Source organism: Eurosta solidaginis, chromosome 1, assembly GCF_040869045.1.
Source record: "Eurosta solidaginis isolate ZX-2024a chromosome 1, ASM4086904v1, whole genome shotgun sequence".
NCBI lineage: Eukaryota > Metazoa > Arthropoda > Insecta > Diptera > Tephritidae > Eurosta > Eurosta solidaginis.
The window spans coordinates 322891922-322912084 of record NC_090319.1 but is presented as its reverse complement, the minus strand read 5'-3'; positions in this window follow the sequence as shown (position 1 = coordinate 322912084).

The following is a 20163-nucleotide window of genomic DNA, read 5'->3' as shown; positions in this document are numbered from 1 at the left end:
AAAGTTTTACATCGTCTGCGTACATCAAGATTTTTGAGTATTTATTTGTACCAGATATATCGTTTATGAACAACAAGAACAGAATCGGACCAAGATGGCTGCCCTGAGGAACACCAGAAGAAACATTGATGACCCCAGAAAGTGTATTTTTAAAGATTACTTTTTGCGTACGATAACCAAGATACGAAGAAATCCAACATATAAGACGGGGTTGAAAACCGAGTTGACTGAGCTTATGAATAAGTAATGGGTGTGATACTTTGTCGAAAGCTTTACTGAAATCGGTGTAAATTACATCAGTGTGAAGGCCTTTTCTAAATCCATTAGAAACGTGGGTGGTAAATTCTAGTAAATTGGTGATAGGTGATTTGCCCTTACAGAACCCATGCTGCGAGCTTGCAATTATGGGGAAATAGAGAATGTTAGGTGGTGGGTAACAATAGCCTCAAATAACTTTGGGATAGCGGATAACTTTGCTATGCCCCGGTAGTTTTCTATTGAAGACCTGCTTCCATTTTTATGAAGCGGAATAAGAAAAGATTCCTTCCATATTGTTGAGAAAACGCCATAAATTAAAGATAAATTAAATAAATCTGTTAGCGGCTGATAGATGTTTGCGGCACATTTTTTAAGAAAGTGTGTTGGGATCCTGTCGGGGCCGTAAGAATATGATACTTTTAAAGTTTTTAAATAAGATAATACATCTTCTGAAGATATAAATGGAGCTCTGATTGAATAACATGAATCAATATGGTATGGGTATTCATTAGGTGAAACGTTGGTCTCAATAGAGTAATTTGATTTGAAAAATTCCGCAAAGAAGTCGGCGATCTCTTGATCATCGCTGGAAATATTATCTTAGAATTTCATGGATGATGGAAACCCTTTCACCCTGCGTTTAGAGTTTACGAATCCGTAAAATGCCTTCGGGTTGCAATTTATATTTCTTTTCATTTTACAAAGATAAGCTTTGTAACACTTTTTGTTCAATTTAAAATACTTGCAGCGTAGAATCGAGTACTGTAAGTAATGGTTATGTAAACCCGTCTTTTTGAACAACTTGAAAGATCGAGACTTTTTATTCTTTAAAGTTTTCAGCTCTTTAGTGAACCATACTTGGCTTGTATCGGAATGTACACAAATCCGCTTAGGTACGTATTTTTCAAAAAGACAGTAAATGGTATTGTAAAAGTGAGAAACGCTTTGCTCCACATCAGCATTAAATATTGGCCACACTATTCGAGATAGATCACGATTTAATTTTTTAAAATTGGCCTTCGCAAAGTCGAAGCGATAACTGGAGTCGTATCGTTTATCTCCGCTGTTACAAGCATAATTTACAACTTCGTAAACTATTTTGAGGGAAGGGTGGTAAGCATCTTCAGGTTCAATAATGGGTTCGCATCGACTAATGGAATATTTAGATTCATCATCCACAAAGGCTAAATCTAACACTCTTCCGAATTTATTCGGTTGGATGTTGATTTGTTGAAGGCACAGCTCAGACATTCCGTCTAGAAATTCATTGTTGGAAGACTTTGACGAAACTGGTACGATATTAAAGTCAGAGATGCACCATGATATGTGTGGCATATTGAAGTCACCCAAGACAATAATGGAATCGGAAGGCTTTAGCATCGAATTAACAGTTCTTAGCAAGGAAATGTGATGCATATAAACGGACAGTTCAGAAGATGGCGGGATATAACAGATGGCCAAATAAATGTGGATATTTGCTAGTTGTGTGCGTATGCACAAGAACTCAGTTGTATCGGTGGTGGTTACGCAAATCTCTTCAGATGGTATTGAAGAGTGTACAGCAAGCAGAACCCCACCTCCAACCCTGTTCAGGCGGTCATTTCGATATATCTGGTAGTCATTACAGAGGATCTCTGAGTTAAAAACATGAGGTTTCAGCCAGGTTTCGGTTAAAGCAATTATATCGTAGCTTGAGTTAAATGATTTTAAAAACAGTTCTGTTAACTTGGTGTTTAAGCCTCTAACATTTTGGTAAAGTATATCTAAAGCAGATTTTTCGTTCAGTTTTTTGACTCAGTGTTATTAACAGGGATCTTTGCTAAGTTTGGAACACTCACAAGTGCCCCAGAGGGCCAAAAATCGTTACTCAAGATAGTGTCAAAATGGTCAATAGGTACATCTAATCTAAAGGAAGATACGTTTCTTTCATAACTAAAATTAAATTTCCGAATTGTTACGTCATGGGTTTTCCTTTTTGAGAAGATATACGATTTCAGATCCTCCTCAGTAGTATCCCTCTCGAATCTTGACACGAATATCGATTTTTTAGGAGGGACTACAACCAACTTCCTAGTTCCAGGCTCAGTCGCCTGAGAACGGTTTGCAGGTTCAATATTTTTTCTAGCTGCTAGTTTTGTTGGAGGTGCCTTTGATGTTGAAGGCTCTACTGTAAGAGGACTTGGAGATGCTAAGTTTATATTCATTGAAAAAAAATTTTTGAGCGCCTCTCGTGACTTCCATTCCCAGTAGTTTAAACAGTGGTAAGATAACCATTTCGACAAGCGTTATAATATTGTAACGAACATTGGGAAACTCTGATTATTTTGCACTTTCTGCTATCATTCGAGTCGCTGAACTGTCGAATAAATGACTCAAATATTCAGTATAGCAATGTCTCCTTTATTTAGAATTCTACTGTAGCAGTAGTACTTCATAATTATAATACCCGCGAACTTCACTAAAAGCGTGTTAAAATCAAACTGATTCATTATTCGTCAGATTATCCTGCTTTTAAACTCTCGGTTACCTCGTTCCACACATTTCTCCTAAGTTCTAGACTTTTCGCGAACAGCTGCTGATGTATTTTTCCTTTATGAATCTAATATCTACGTTTCTCTTCTAATTATATGCGTGTGTATGTGTGAGTAACAACTTCTGCTTTTAGTTGCCGACTACATTTATGTATGTTAGTGACGATACAGCGATTTGAGCTATCAGTGAAAATAGATATGGCGATTTTTGAATCACGGCTATTTTTATAGCTATAGCAATTTTTATAGCTATAGCAATGGCTTCGATTTAGTTTTAATAAGCGAATGTGCAATTTGTATACTTGGATATAAAAAAGGAATGTTTAAGTTTGTTTACCGGAGTATATTGAATGTTATACATTAATTTAGTTTAGTATATAGAATATATGAACCAAAATTGGTATAAAAAAAAAGGAAGCCTTTTATTGTAAACTAATGTAATGTGAAATTATAATTTTCTGAGATATTGTGATACAATATTATTAACTGGCTGACGACATTATGTTCAGTCTCGTATTACACTCAATGAGATGAAACTAGCGGAAATAGATGTATATGCGTCTTTGTTTTATAAATTTTGCTAATTGAAAATGATTTGATTTTTAAATGTAAGATGAATCAATCCGAAAGAAATCTATGTATGTGACACTATAAAAACATGATTGATTTACTATTATTTTTATACTACACCGATGTATTCAGAAATACTCCGTATGAATTTATTCTGAAAGTTGTGTTTGTTTTTATAGTAAAGTGAGTTAATTTTAAATGAAAAATTCAGAGCAAAAATATAGCAAATTCTTCAAACTATTATAAAAATATTTTTTAACAGAAAATTTGCCACCCACTTCAGTGCCCTAGAAATTAGCCGGAGAATTCAACCATATAATATGACAAAACTTGAATTGCATTATCTCAAAAAACTTAAATGATGAGTTACATCTGTTTACAATAATACGAGTGATTTATATTTCTATAATTCTTTTATTTTTCCATCAAAAACAGAAATTTTATAAAACTGGTAACGGCTACTGTCTAGAAGTATTAACTTAGGAATTACACAGGCAACCAATCTTAGACCAAGTCTAAAGACCCAGGTCTATTTGGCGTCATTTATAATTAAAAACAAAAAGGAAATCAGTCATTTACGCCCCGATTCTAGTGTGGTAACAACATTCTTCACCACGGTAACGAAATCATGTGGAAACTTCTACACCCGTTTGGTATTCTATCCGCGAAAGTAGCCGGATAATTTTTTACCCACAAAATTAGGTGGTTACATCGAAATAACTACACAACAGCTGTTGTTTAGAAAAAGGCAAAACTGAAAAATAAAGAATTGTAAGCTCAAAGTAAAGATAATAGTAAAAAAGAGTTGTATCTTGCTATACTATGTATTTGTTACATTATGTACTTTCACAGAATAAATTACAATATACCTATGTAGAAACTGATTATGCATAATATGCATATACATACACATCGTCCCGTTTATTCGTTAACCTCGTATCTACAAGTGAGACATTTTCGGTAAAGCAAACACGGTTGCCACACCATGTTTTCATTTGGGACCAAAATTCATCCAAAAAAAGGACCAAATTTTTGTTTTATTTTATTAGTATAAAATACAAAATTTTAGGATGTTTCTATAATTCAAGCTGAACAAACAAATATATGTGCATGCAACCAAAAATGGTACTATATTTTGACATAGGATAAGTCTATGTATTTCACCAAGCAAAAGTTGTGAACCTAGTTTTGGCCACAAAGCTCTTGGTTCTAGAATTATTGTTGATGGCAATGAAATAAAATATGTACTGCAGTTAGGTTTTAGTAAGAAACGGTTCAAAATTTGCGTTCTGGTGTTGCCGAACTATGTATGCGGAAAACTCAGTAAATCATAAATGAAACTAGGCAATTTTGTTAGTGCTATTTTTAACGTTTAAACTTCATATCAGAGCCTAGATTCAGTAAGTGTGAGTTTTGATCCCAGGCCTCAGGGGTTCTGCTAGCACCTATGGGAATAATTTTATACAAAACATTTGTTCCGAAATCAAATCTCTTTTGCATTTGCTTCCTTCTGTCTTCGAGTTAAAATATTTCTTGTGCCAAGATACTTAATTTTCAATTACCTTGCGTGGCTTAACACCACAATAGTCCTGGAATTCCTTGAACTCATTGAGCTGGGTTAGAAAGATTTAAATATCAACGTGCCAAACGAGAAGTAATGCATAGAATTTATTTGTATAAGTTTTGAAAGTGTTAGGCTCACGGCAGAGAGCTCGCTATAAGCTATGCTACGCGAGAAGCAATTTTTATTTTCATATATTTTACATACTGTTGTATAACCGATCGAAATATCTAGCCGTTATTAATATTATAAAACAAGATTTTTTTTTTTTTTTTTTTGATTTGTCGGTTATTTCATCAACAATTAACGACAATGTGTTTGCCAAAACTTTTCTTTTTAATGCCTGGCATAAATTATATCCTAGGTGAAATGTTATTGTTCTGGTACATTTTATTGACTGAGCATTTTTTTATGGTGAGAGTTCCATTGAAGTAAATTCAAAATTACATGGGGGCTAACGAAAGTGTGGCGAATTTTTGAGCAATATTGTGAATTTTTACCTGAGTGAAAACGAAAGAAAAGTACCAATCGTGGCTACTGCCTAAAAAGGTACCAAAATTGAAGAAAAGAGACCAGCGGACCAAATGCGGTTGCAAGGGACCATTTTTGGTCCAAATGGACCAAAGTGGCAACCGTAAAAGCGAAGACAACTAGCTTTCAAATTTCTTCACAGACACTGGTGAGTTCTTTGGTGATGACAGCGTTACCACTTGGGCCAGAATCACGGATAAAAGAACTGGTAACGATATTCGGTTACATAATTTTCTGGGTACTATTTTACCGGTAACGCTCAGAATCGTGACGTTAATCTCTTTTACAATTATCACCGGACTTTGCATGCGTTTCATTTATGGGCTCATAATTGCCACATTTCACTTTTTATACTCAGTTGAGCAGAGCTCACAGAGTATATTAAGTTTGGTTGGATAACGTTGGTTGTACATATATAAAGGAATCGAGATAGATATAGACTTCCATATATCAAAATAATAAGGATGGAAAAAAAATTTGATTGAGCCATGTCCGTCCGTCCGCCCGTTAACACGATAACTTGAGTAAATTTTGAGGTATCTTGATGAAATTTGGTATGTAGGTTCCTGAGCACTCATCTCAGATCGCTATTTAAAATGAACGATATCGGACTATAACCACGCCCACTTTTTCGATATCGAAAATTTCGAAAAACCGAAAAATTGCGATAATTCATTACAAAAGAGAGATAAAGCGACGAAACTTGGTAGATGAGTTGAATTTATGACGCAAAATAGAAAATTAGTAAAATTTTGGACAATGGGCGTGGCACCGCCCACTTTTAAAAGAAGGTAATTTAAAAATTTTGCAAGCTGTAATTTGGCAGTCGTTGAAGATATCGTGATGAAATTTGGCAGTAACGTTACCCCTATTACTATATGTACGCTTAATAAAAATTAGCAAAATCGGAGAAGGACCACGCCCACTTTTCAAAAAAAAATTTTTTTAAAGTAAAATTTTAACAAAAAATTTAATATCTAAATAAATAAATTATGTCAACATTCAACTCCAGTAATGATATAGTGCAACAAAATACAAAAATAAAATAAAATTTCAAAATGGGCGTGGCTCCGCCCTTTTTCATTTAATTTGTCTAGGATACTTTTAACGCCATAAGTCCAACAAAAATTAACCAATCTTTTTGATATTTGGGTGGGGCATAGATTTTATGACGATACCTCTTTTCTGTGAAATAGGTTGATGCCACGCCCACTTTTTATACACAGTCGTCCGTCTGTTCTTCCGCATGGCCGTTAACACGATAAATTGAGCAAAAATCGACATATCTTTAATGAACTTAGTTCACATGCTTACTTGAACTCACTTTATCTTGGTATGAAAATGAACGAAATCCGACTATGACCACGCCCAAGTTTTCGTTATCGAAAATTACGAAAAATGAAAAAAATGTCATAATTCTATACCAAATACGAAAAAAGGGATGAAACATGGTAAGGTGATTGCATTGTTTTATTGAAGCGAAATATAACTTTAGAAAAAACTTTATAAAATGGTTGTGACACCTACCATATTAAGTAGAAGAAAATGAAAAAGTTCTGCAGGGCGAAATAAAAACCCTTAAAATCTTGACAGGTATTACATATATAAATAAATTAGCGGTATCCAACAGATGATGTTCTGGGTCACCCTGGTCCACATTTTGGTCGATATCTGGAAAACGCCTTCACATATACAACTACAACCACTCCCTTTTAAAACTCTCATTAATACCTTTAATTTGATACCCATATCGTACAAACTCATTCTAGAGTCACCCCTGGTCCACCTTTATGGCGATATTTCGAAACGGCGTCCACCTATAGAACTAAAGCCCACTCCCTTTAAAATACTCATTAACACCTTTCATTTGATACCCATATCGTACAAACATATTCTAAAGTCACTCCTGGTCCACCTTTATTGCGATACCTCGAAAAGGCGTCCACCTATGGAACTAAGGATTACTCTCTTTTAAAAATACTCATTAACACCTTTCATTTGATACCCATATCGTCTAGAGTCACCCCTGGTCCACCTTTATTGCGATACCTCGAAAAGGCGTCCACCTATGGAACTAAGGATTACTCCCTTTTAAAATACCCATTAACACCTTTCGTTTGATACCCATATTGCACAAACGAATTCTAAAGTCACCCCTGGCCCACCTTTATGGCGATATCTCGAAACGGCGTCCACCTATGGAACTAAGGATTACTCCCTTTTAAAATACCCATTAACACCTTTCGTTTGATACCCATATTGCACAAACGAATTCTAGAGTCACCCCTGGTCCACCTTTATGGCGATATTTCGAAAATGCGACCACCTATACAACAACCACCACTCCCTTTTAAAACCCTCATTAATGCCTTTAATTTGATACCCATATCGTACAAACACATTCTAGAGTCACCCCTGGTCCTGGTCCACCTTTTTGGCGATATTTCGAAACGGCGTCCACCTATAGAACTAAGCCCCACTCCCTTTTAAAATACTCATTAACACCTTTCGTTTGATGCCCATATTGTACAAACAAATTCTAGGGCCACCCCTGGTCCACCTTTATGGCGATATCTCGAAACGGCGTCCACCTATGGAACTAAGGATTACTCCCTTTTAAAAGACTCATTAACACCTTTCATTTGATACCCATATCGTACAAATGCATTCTAGAGTCACCACTGGTCCACCTTTATGGCGATATCTCGAAAAGGCGACTACCTATACAACAACCACCACTCCCTTTTAAAACCCTCATTAATACCTTTAATTTGATACCCATATCGTACAAACGCATTCTAGAGTCAACCCTGATCCACCTTTATGGCTATGTCCCTAAATATCGTCCACCTATAGAACTATGTCCCACTCCCTCATAAAATACTCTTTAATGCCTTTCATTTGATACACATGTCATACAAACACATTCCAGGGTTTCCCTCGGTTCATTTTCCTACATGGTTATTTTCCCTTATGTTGTCACCATAGCTCTCAACTGAGTATGTAATGTTCGGTTACACCCGAACTTAACCTTCCTTACTTGTTTATACTCAGTTGAGCAGAGCTCACAGAGTATATTAACTTCGATTGGATAACGGTTGGTTGTACAGGTATAAAGGAATCGAGATAGATATAGACTTCCATATATCAAAATCATCAGTATCGAAAAGAAAAAGTGTGATAATTCATTACCAAATACGGATTAAGCTATGAAACTTGGTAGGTGAGTTGAACTTATGATGCAGAATAGAAAACTAGTAAAATTTTGGACAATGGGCGTTGGACCGCCCACTTTTAAAAGAACGTAATTTAAAAGTTTTGCAAGCTGTAATTTCGCAGTCGGTGAAGATATCATGATGAAATTTGGCAGGAGCGTTACTCTTATTACTATATGTCTGGTTAATAAAAATTAGCAAAATCGGAGAACGACCACGCCCACTTTATAAAAAAAAATTTTTTTAAATTCAATTTTTAAAAGAAAAGTTAATATCTTTACAGTATATAAGTAAATTATGTCCACGTTCAACTCCAGTAATGATATGTTGCAACAAAATACAAAAATAAAAGAAAATTTCAAAATGGGCGTGGCTCCGCCCTTTTTCATTTAATTTGTTCAGGATACTTTTAATGCCATAAGTCGAACAAAAATTTACTAATCCTTGTTAAATTTGGTAGAGGCTTCGATTCTAGGACGATAACTATTTTCCGTGAAAAAGGGCGAAATCAGTTGAAGCCACGCCCAGTTTTTATACACAGTCGACCGTCTGTCCTTTCGCTCGGCCGTTAACACGATAACTTGAGCAAAAATCGATATATCTTTACTAAACTCAGTTCACATACTTATCTGAACTCACTTTGTATTGGTGTAAAAAATGGCCGAAATCCGACTATGACCACGCCCACTTTTTCGATATCGAAAGTTACGAAAAATGAAAAAAATGCCATAATTATATACCAACTACGAAAAAAGGGATGAAGCATGGTAATTGTATTGGTCTATTGACGCAAAATATAACTTTAGAAAAAAACTTGGTAAAATGGGTGTGACACCTACCATATTAAGTAGAAGAAAATGAAAAAGTTTTGCAGGGCGAAATAAAAAGCCCTTGGGATCTTGGAAGGAATACTGTTCGTGGTATTACATATATAAATAAATTAGCGGTACCCGACAGGTGATGTTCTGGATCACCCTGGTCCACATTTTTGTCGATATCTCGAAATCGCCTTCACATATACAACTAAGGGCCACTCCTTTTTAAAACCCTCATTAATACCTTTACCATACAAACGCATTCTAGAGTCACCCCTGGTCCACGTTTATGGCGATATCCCGAAAAGGCGTCCACCCATAGAACTAAGGCCCACTCCCTTTTAAAATACTCATTAACACCTTTTATTTGATACCCATATAGTACAAACAAATTCTAGAGTCAGGCCTGGTCCACCTTTATGGCGATATCCCTAAATGGCGTCCATCTATAGAACTATGGCCCACTTCCTCTTAAAATACTCTTTAATACCTTCCATTTGATACACATGTCATACAAACACATTCCAGGGTTACCCTAGGTTCTTTTTACAACATGGTGGTTTTCCCTTACTTTGTCTCTACAGCTCTCAACTGAGTATGTAGTGTTCGGTTACACCCGAACTTAGCCTTCCTTACTTGTTTTTACTATAATTTGCTCTCATCTTTTACTCGGTATTAAAACGGATTTTTAATAAATTAATACAACCAAATTTTCGCAGCCAACCAGATCAAAACGTCGTTTATAAAAATATCAAGTCAAAATAACGTCGCCTGAAAGAGCAAACTAGCTAAAAGTAAACACGATCGAGTGAAGAAATATAGCTTCATGAAGAAATGTCGCTATGGCGAAATGCTGCCAAAATGCCAATCACTGATATATTTGGATAGCAATAGCTATCGCTATTAGCGATTTTTCATTCACGGCGTTGCAATCACCAATAGCGAAATATCGTTTCATCACTAATCTATGTGAAACATTCTCTTTGCTGAAAGCTTCGCTATTTACATGTATGTATGTCTGGCAGCTTGCTTTGATGTTTACATGTACATATGTGTGGCTGCTTACTTTGCTGTTGTTGGGCATTTATTTACTAGCAGCATAGTGATATATAGAACTGCTAATATTCGCCACAGTACCACATATTTTCTGACATTAAATCGATTTTATAAAGTGATTGATATTACAATGACCTTAACTCTCACATTATTTTGACATTAGTTAGTTCTTGTTTAAATTCGCTTTCAAAAGCTATTTAATGTCCATAGACGTTAGTTCAATTGACATTATTGCACTACAAATAAGAAAGTTGTTGTTTCTGTAGCGACAAAGACACTTCCCAAAGGTTTTGGATGGTAGAATCCTTAGAACTGGCGAAAGAAATGTTAATGGTTTGAACTGATCCTTCTTGACAATCTGGCTTCTCAGGGTTCAGAAGAGGTACTGTCCATGTTTGTGTTCAAGAGGACAGAGACAAGTTGAAAGCATGAGTTAGGTAGCTTATTTTCTCACAAGAAGAAGAGTAAAACGTAGAATTCAAAGGGGAGAAAGGGAAAGTGGTTGGGATTGTGGAAGAGGTGGTGGAGTAGGAAGTGGAAAGAAAACAATGCAGGAAAAGAAGAAGAAAAGAAAAGGGAATTTAGCAGAATAAAAGATGGGCCTAAGAAAATCAAGGAAAATAAATAAGCAACGAAAAAAATAGTAAAAGAAAGGGGAAGGCGCATATAACGAAGGTGAGAATAGGGGAAAAGGATGAATAAATTAAAGCGGAATTGAAAAAAATGGACGAGGAATTGGAAGCAGCAGATGTGTTGTGAGAGTCCCTAAGAAGTTAGCGGCGTTTACAAACGAAAACCTTCCTTGACTAGCATACTACACCAGAGACAGCTGAACTCACATCTGGTCAAGCACTTTCATGAATATGGTTACAAGTTGCATTGACGCGGAGACAATTTGCTTGATTTCTTCTAACCTCAATATTCCATGGGTGTACCATGCTATCAAAAGGCTATTTAGAGTCACCACTTCCGATGCAGAAGATTGATTGTGAATGCGAGTTAGTCTGAGATCAGCTCCCATGTTACTAGCAACCGCACTTGGAGATCGATATCAGTGTGGGGATATTAAGAGTTGGGCAGTTTTACAAGCCTTCAAATTTTTTTTATTCAAATTTAAATGATCTTTTCCTTCATCCCAGCCATTGTTGTTTCTCCAGACAAAGTTTCAAGACTGTTGTCCCCAGTTTGCCTGAGGTTTTGAGCTAATTTACAAGTCATCTGAAAATTGGATTTAGATGACCCAGTTTTTGTCATTTGGAATTATTTGAAAGCATTGCTAAAATCAATCAATGAAAAGGCCGAACTTTTGTTAGCACCAACTAAAATTTAAGAACTAATTTTTTTTACCATTCCCGCATTTGTGCCTACATTAACGAACACACAAATATCTAGCACCATAAACGCGTAATTATGGAATAATTTTTCAAAAGAAAATCACCATATCAGCAACAACAAAAACTTTTACAATGTTTGATAGGAAAACCCACGTCAGTGCAATGGTAAAAAATTTCTAGATGACGTATAAAGTCAGATTTGATTTACAACCATAAAATGGTGCGGGTATTTACATAAAACCGATTACAATGTACAACACATTCATGTAGGAGTTAACAGGTTTGTACAAGATGATACTGGTTGGTGAGTATATATGTATGTCTATATGTATATACTAAGTGTGTGACTCTAAATCGGTGCGTACTAAAGTTTTGCGTTCCATGGGAAAATCCAAGGATTATGGCGACATGCAGTTTATTGTCACCTCCACAGGGGATTCTTTAGCGACTATAGAATAGACAGTCAAATTAGAAAAAAGTAATGAGGGGAGTGACATAGTTTTAGGATTCGTACAAATAATTTTAAAAGCAAAAGTTAAAGTAAAAGTTAAGATAAAAGGAAATATGAGTAAGAAGTACATACAATACAGGTGCTGGCGGATTGTGGTGCTGATGATGTTAAAGCGACGTCGAAGACAAAACTCGAGGGGCACCTGCCTGTTAAGGGGCTTAGAATATACCCATGGTAAGCATAAAATACTTTTTAGATCCAAATTTTCGAGCGTAAAAAAATAGCTCTCGTTGAAGTCGAGCTAGTATTAAAAGGGGCTCAAAGGACTGCCCACATCTTGAAGCGTGATTTTTCATTAACAGCAACAACAAAACTCAAGCTGAATTTCCAGGTTGTACAAATATAAGATCGTTTTTTAAGGATACATAAAGTTGTAATAAATTATATGACAAATTAGCATGCGAGAGTTATTATTTTTATTTTTTTTATCCAGCATCTGAAACTGATCACAGGTATGCAACTCGGGTTAAATAATTTTCTGTCCAAAAAGATGTTTTATTTCTATTTGTTTCAGGACATGATTGGCCTCGCTGAAACCTATTGCTATAGATGACCATATTTCGTCAAAATTAAAGGGCAATTAAAGGATTTTCCAACCCAAATTTCAACCTGGCATACCCATGTTGAATAATATTTATCTAGCAGGCGATTCTTTGACGACTTCAAGTTCCTCACGGAGGAAGCTTCAAAGTAGTCATACCAAATCGAGCAGTTTCAGTATCTCTATAAAAAGAAGAAAAGGATCATATTTCGGATCTAGACGCCATATTGCCTAGTGGAGGGCTATAGCGTGCTTCGGGAGACCCAATGGTATTAACTAATTCTTTGTCTCGTCCATCCAGTTTCTCTAAGGCAGGTCATATTAGGCTTTACTTCTGCGCGGCAGTCAAGTATCTTACATTTCGAGAGTCAGAGAAATCAAGGTCTACTTCTGGTCAACATCATTAAACTGGTGTCGTATTTGTGTCTTTACATCTCACAAGCTTAGCACACAACGTTGATATTAGTTTTTCAAGACAATTTTATAAAAATATACAAATAAACTTAAACTCTCCCAAGGTACACCAATCGAGCGTAAGATTTTAATGTTTAAAAATAAAAATAAATTTAAGGCGCGTTAACCTCCGAAGAGATTTTAGACTGAGCTTCTCTTCCAATTTGCGTCGTACTCCTTTTAATTGTTCCTACAAATTGGGCGGACAGGACCTACTTGTTTTATGCCGACTCCGAACGGCATCTGCAAGGCAGATGAGTTTTAACTGAGCGCTTTTCATGGCAGAAATACACCCGGAGCGCTTGCCAAACACTGCCGAGGGGCGACTCCGCTTATACAAATTTTCTACTAATTGAAACCCCCCCCCCCTTTTTTCTAAAATTTTGATGTTGCTTTGCCCGGGGCGTGGACGCAGGATTTTAGGTGTGGTAGGCGGAGTACGCTACCATCACACCACGGCGGCCGCCGTACAAATAAAATTCTTAGAAACAAATCACCATTATTAAAAAAAAACAATTATTGAACTTCCTACACTTTAGGGCGTATTCATATCTACATACATTAATATAAAAGTGAATTATGATGACGCGCACCACCCGCAACGTGTTTCGAACGCGTAATATGCTGCAGTGAGGTAAAACGTTAATACCCGCAAAAAGCCAGCAAACTCCATTTGTGGTAATAATACGAGTGATAAAGTGAAGCGTGTACGAAAATACCGTTAAATATGCGAAACTTCATTGGCTGATAGCTCGTATAAAAACAAATACACACACTCACTAATACGGTTTTATACTCAGCGTGCTTTGCACACAGAGTATATTAACTTTGATTGGATAACGGTTGGTTGTACAAGTATAAAGGAATCGAGATAGATATAGACTTCCATATATCAAAATCATTAGTATCGAAAAAAAACTTTATTCAGCTATGTCCGTCCGTCCGTCTGTCCATTAACAACATAACTTGAGCAAATTTTTAGGTATCTTGATTAAATTTGGTATGTCGATTCCTGGGCACTGATCTCAGATCGCTATTTAAAATGAACGATAACGGACTATAACCACGCCCACTTTTTCGGTATCGAAAATTTCGAAAAACAGAAAAAATGCGATAATTCATTACCAAAGACGGATTAATCGATAAAACTTGGTAGGTGGGTTGACCTTATGACGCAGAATAGAAAATTAGAAAAATTTTGGACAACGGGCGTGGCACCGCCCACTTTTAAAAGAAGTTAATTTAAAAGTTTTGCAAGATGTAATTTTGCAGTCGTTTAAGATATCACGATGAGATTTGGCAGGAACGTTACTAATGTTACTATATATGTGCTAAATAAAAATTAGCAAAATCGGATTAAGAAAACGCCCAATTTTAAACAAAATTTTTTTAAGTCAAATTTTAACAAAAAATTTAATAGCTTTACAGTATATAAGTAAATTATATCAGCATTCAACTACAGTATTGATATGGTGCAACAAAAAACAAAAATAAAAGAAAATTGCAAAATAGGCGTGGCTCCGCCATTTTTCATTTAATTTGTCTAGAATACTTTTAATGCCATAAGTCGAACAACAATTTACCAATCCTTGTGAAATTTGGAATGGGCATAGATTCTATGACGGTAACTCTTTTCTGTGAAAATGGGCGAAATCGGCTGAAGCCACGCCCAGTTTTTATACAAAGTCGACCGTCTGTCCTTCCGCTCGGCCCTTAACACGATAACTTGAGAAAAAATCGGTATATCTTTACTAAACTTAGTTCACGTACTTATCTAAACTCACTTTATTTTGGTATAAAAAATGGCCGAAATCCGACTATGACCACGCCCACTTTTTCGATATCGAAAATTACGAAAAATTAAAAAAATGGCATAATTCTATACCAAATACGAAAAAGGGATGAAATATGGCAATTGGATTGGTTTATTGACGAAAAATATAACATTATAAAAAACTTTGTAAAATGGGTGTGACACCTACCAAGTAGAAGAAAATTAAAAAGTTCCGCAGGGCGAAATCAAAAGCCCTTGGAATCTTGGCAGCAATACTGTTCGTGGTATTATATACATAAATAAGTTAGCGGTACCCGACAGATGATGTTCTGGGTCACCCTGGTCCACATTTTGGTCGATATCTCGAAAACGCCTTCACATATACAACTAAGGGCCACTCCTTTTTAAAACCCTCATTAATACCTTTACCATACAAACGCATTCTAGAGTCACCCCTGGTCCACGTTTATGGCGATATCCCGAAAAGGCGTCCACCTAAAAAACTAAGGCCCACTCCTTTTTAAAATACTCACTAACACTTTTCATTTGCTACCCATATCGTACAAACACATTCTAGAGTCGCCGCTGGTCCATCTTTATAGCGATATCAGTAAATGGCGTCCACCTATAGAAGTATGGCCCACTCCCTTTTAAAATACTCTTTTATACTTTCCATTTGATACCCATGCCATACAAACACATTCCAGGGTTACCATAGGTTCATTTGCTACATGGTGATTTTCTCTTATTTTGTCTCCAAAGCTCTCAGCTGAGTATGTAATGTACGGTTACACCCGAACTTAGCCTTCCTTACTTGTTTTTTTATGTAAATTATGTTCGGCTAGCTCTGCATTAGGAGCCAGTTAACAGTGTTACGTATACGCAACGTACGCTGCTGTTAAGGTGAATGTTAATATACTTGCATATGAATGTGTGTGTATTTGCATTATTTTGGCTGCTTTTGACTTGTTTCTTGTTAATATAAATTTACTGTAGTACTGCTGCAAGCCTATAACGCAGCCGCTGCTGTGGTTTTTTAACAAATTTAAGGATGCAATTATTTGTTTGCTGAGTTTAAAACAAAGTTAAGTGACTACAAGAGTTATCAACTACTCTTTGTGCATACTTAGAGGCTATCATGTTGGCACGATGATGGTTGTGGTTTCGACAGGGTGACTTTGACTTTTTTTGAGGTTAAGGTTATGGTTATGGTTAAGATTTGATAAAAGTTTTTTTATGGTTACGGTTATCGTTATGGTTATGGTTATGTTAATGGGTTTGGCTATGGTTATGCTTACGGGCATGGTTAATGTTATGGTTATCGTTAAGGTTATATTTATGGTTGCGGTTATAGTTATGGTAAAGGTCATGGGTAAATGACCTGGCAAACTTATCATATCTATATCCATATAAAACAGATGATCCAACCAACCTTATGGAAATGTCAGTGTCAATGGCGCCATACCATACCGCCCTAGCCATAACCATACCATAGCCAACCAATTGGTTTTTGGTTTTCTCGTCTTATCCGTAAACTGACTGAAATTCTATATTAAGTGTGCAACTAGTTTTAAATTTTTTGCATTTTTTTTTATGAAACTACCACATTTCTTTAGGTTAAGGCACCAAAAACCGATGCAAATAGATATAGTTAAGTAAAAATATGGTTATGACTAAGGCATTATGACTATGTAAACTTTCTCAGGTCTTTAAGGTAATGGATATGGCTGTGGTTATGCTTAGGGTTGTGGTTATGATTATGGTTATAGTTATGGCTATGCTTATATTTGTGGCTGAGGCTATGGTTATGCTTATGGTAACGTTCATAATTCTGGTCATGGCTAAAATTATAGTTAAGGTCTTTACAAACTTCCAAATTCCGCAGCCGATTTTCAATATATTTTGAGGAATTCTCTACGTTGTAGCTGAGCGTAAAATCAGTCGTAAATTTGTGGCCTAGTGGGTGTCCCGCCCGAGGCAGTATAGAGGTAATTATTTTATGTCTATTTTTGCAGATTTATGATATTTAAATACAGTTGTCCGAGATATAAACATGTTTTGGGAAACCGCTTTTCGAAATTCATTTTCGATAAACGGAACCACTATGTAAGAGGGATTTATTGACAGTGGGAGGGAATAGGTTGAGTATGAGAGAGAATGGAAAACGATTAAGAATGTGGATATGAGAAGGCATGGAAATTGGAGTAGGAGTAGGCACAGAAATAGGAATATGATCAGGAGTTGGAATAGTAATAGGAATCAGAAAAGTAACAGGAATAGGAGTAGGAATAGGAATAGGCAAAGGAATAGGAATAAGAGAAGGAATAGGAATAGTAATATGAATAAGAGTAAGATTAGCAACAAGAATAGGAATGGAGATACGAATAGGAGTAGGAATGAGAATACGAATATGAATAGCAATAGGAACAGAGTAGAAAGAAAATGGAAAATATAGAAGCGAAAGAGGAAGTAGAATCAGAGGAAGATGAAGGGAGAAAAAATCCGACGAAAACAATGTGAAAAAGAAAACCGAATGGGATGAAAAGAGAAGAAGGGTGGGGTGCAGGAAATGAAGAGAAAAGGCTAAGAAGTGTTGAGAGATTACTTGGGAGAGCAAGAACCATGAAGAGAAAAACTTGAAGTATGGAATACCAATTTTAAAATTTAGGCAAATCAATTTTCGGGCAGGACAACCTTTGGCGGACACAAATTATGTGTGTAATGAAACATAAGTACTCACACCTTTCTCTCATGTTTTAAAATTAGCCAGAGCTTGTCCGGGGGTTGAAGTTGAAACCCGATAGAGGTAGCTTTACCAGAAACAACTAATTTCGGGCTCTTTGAGAAGAGATTCGTCAAGCGATAACAACCGATAGCGACAAATTATTGCCTTATTTTTGGCTTGTTAGCGAAAACGAAATTATCGTCGAAATAATGGTTTGTAGTTGGCTTGATGTATTGAAGTTTTAATTAGAGCTTACGATTTCTTCTCGAACACAAGCGGGATTTTCGAGACCCGAGAAATCGAGAACTCAACTTCTCACGAGATTCTCCTGTCTCGAAGTACTCGTAAATCTCACGAGCTTCTCGACATTCTTACTCAATAGCTGTATGGATAGTATTTATAAACTTGTTTTTTTACTTGTGACTTTTTTGTTGACATTTAACTCAAAACATATTTCTTATACATATAATTTTTTTCGCAATATTTTATTTCTTTTTATTTTTCGTAATCTCTATATAAAACAGCCAATGACTCGATTAAGTTGAATGCCGAGAAGCTTGCGAGCCTTACGAGTAATTCGAGATTCGATAATCTCTCGAGAAGGCGAGATTCGCGAGAAATCTCTTCTCGAGCAAGTTCGAGAAATCGTAAGCTCTAGTTTTAATGGTATCCGTTTTACAGAAAAGCGCCGATAACAAATTGGTAACACCTTTATAAGAAATCGATAAATTTTGATGACAAGTCTATAAGTTTGCGTAAAAAAATTAATAATTTTTCTATAACAAATTGATAGTACGCCGATAACAAATTACGAACACTCTGATGAGTTCTCGATTATATGTATATCGATATATTTTAGATTAAAAATCGATAACTTTTCCCTAACAAATTCGCGAAGTCCTGATAACAAATCGATAAGTTTTCGATAACAAATCGACAGCAATAACAAGAACTTGATAGTACTTCCATAAACATTTCATAACACTTCGGTAACATATCGATAACTTTTCGATATCAAATGTATCACTTTTTTGCTTGCTTTGCCTTAACTTGCTGCTGATTTCGCTCGTATAAATTCTTATCACGTGCAGTATTTCTGCACAAAGCTACAGGATAAATATAAAACTTATACTTCCAAGCACTACGCTTACACTTACATTCTGTATTCCTCAATACCGTGAGCAAAGATATTTATATATACATCAAAAGCCTACCTAGTCGACCCCCAAGCAGCCTGACACGCACTATCTCTTCGCCGATTCCAAAGCAACTTTTGATATTGCTTTCGTTTTCAGAAAGCATGAGTCAGAACCCTTTTTTCAGAAAGCCAAAATTCAGAAGTCATAATACGGAAGTAAAATTTCAGAAGTCAAAATTCAGAAGCAAAAATTCAGAAAGTAATGAGACGGCAAAAAAAACAAAAAATTTTGCGCAAGATGATATGTTATTTTGCCGTCTCATTACTTTCTGAGTTTTTACTTCTGAAACTTTTTTCAGCCGTATGTATGCAAGTGAAAAGCAAAAGCAATTTGATATGAAGTCAAGGCATTTCGGTGTGATATACAAATTTACACTAACAAGTTAACACAAAGAATTTTTTCAAAATATTGTAGCACTAAGAAAAATTTATTCATTAAGGGGACTATCAAAATTCTTTAAACATTTAAAATATATATTATTATTATTTTTTTTTTTTCAATTAAAAAAAGTTATATGCCGTTTTCACACAGAAACTTAATCGAATCACAATTTTATTTAATGAAATAATTAATATGTATGTAATTAGCGATACAATCACTAAACTGTTGAATAAATAACTCCACTATTCAATAATGCAAAATGGCCTTTATTAAACTACTTTCAAAATAACACTTCTATTGCTCGCCAGATAGCGTCTTAAATCAAACTGATTGTCATGCCTCCACTGTCGCTGCTTTTATAATGTGCGGTTTCCTCGTTGACATATTTCTAGGCGATTCTATTTCCAGAACTTACTAGTTATTTATCAGCTATAAAATTACTCAGCTGTAACTACAGATGCACGATTTTATAGCTTCTCATTTCGGGAGTATCTCAGATATATGCATGTGGTTTTACGTTGCTTCTCCGCTGCGTGTACGTACATATGTGTAGACATAATGATTGTTTCGTTTATGTACATACAAGTGACTGTCTGCTTTATTGTTGTTGTGGTTTCATTTACTTAGCATCATAATAGTGATGTGAGTATCACTTAGTGTCAATAATGTTCGTCACAATACAATGGTTTTTGTTATCTTTTGGCATTA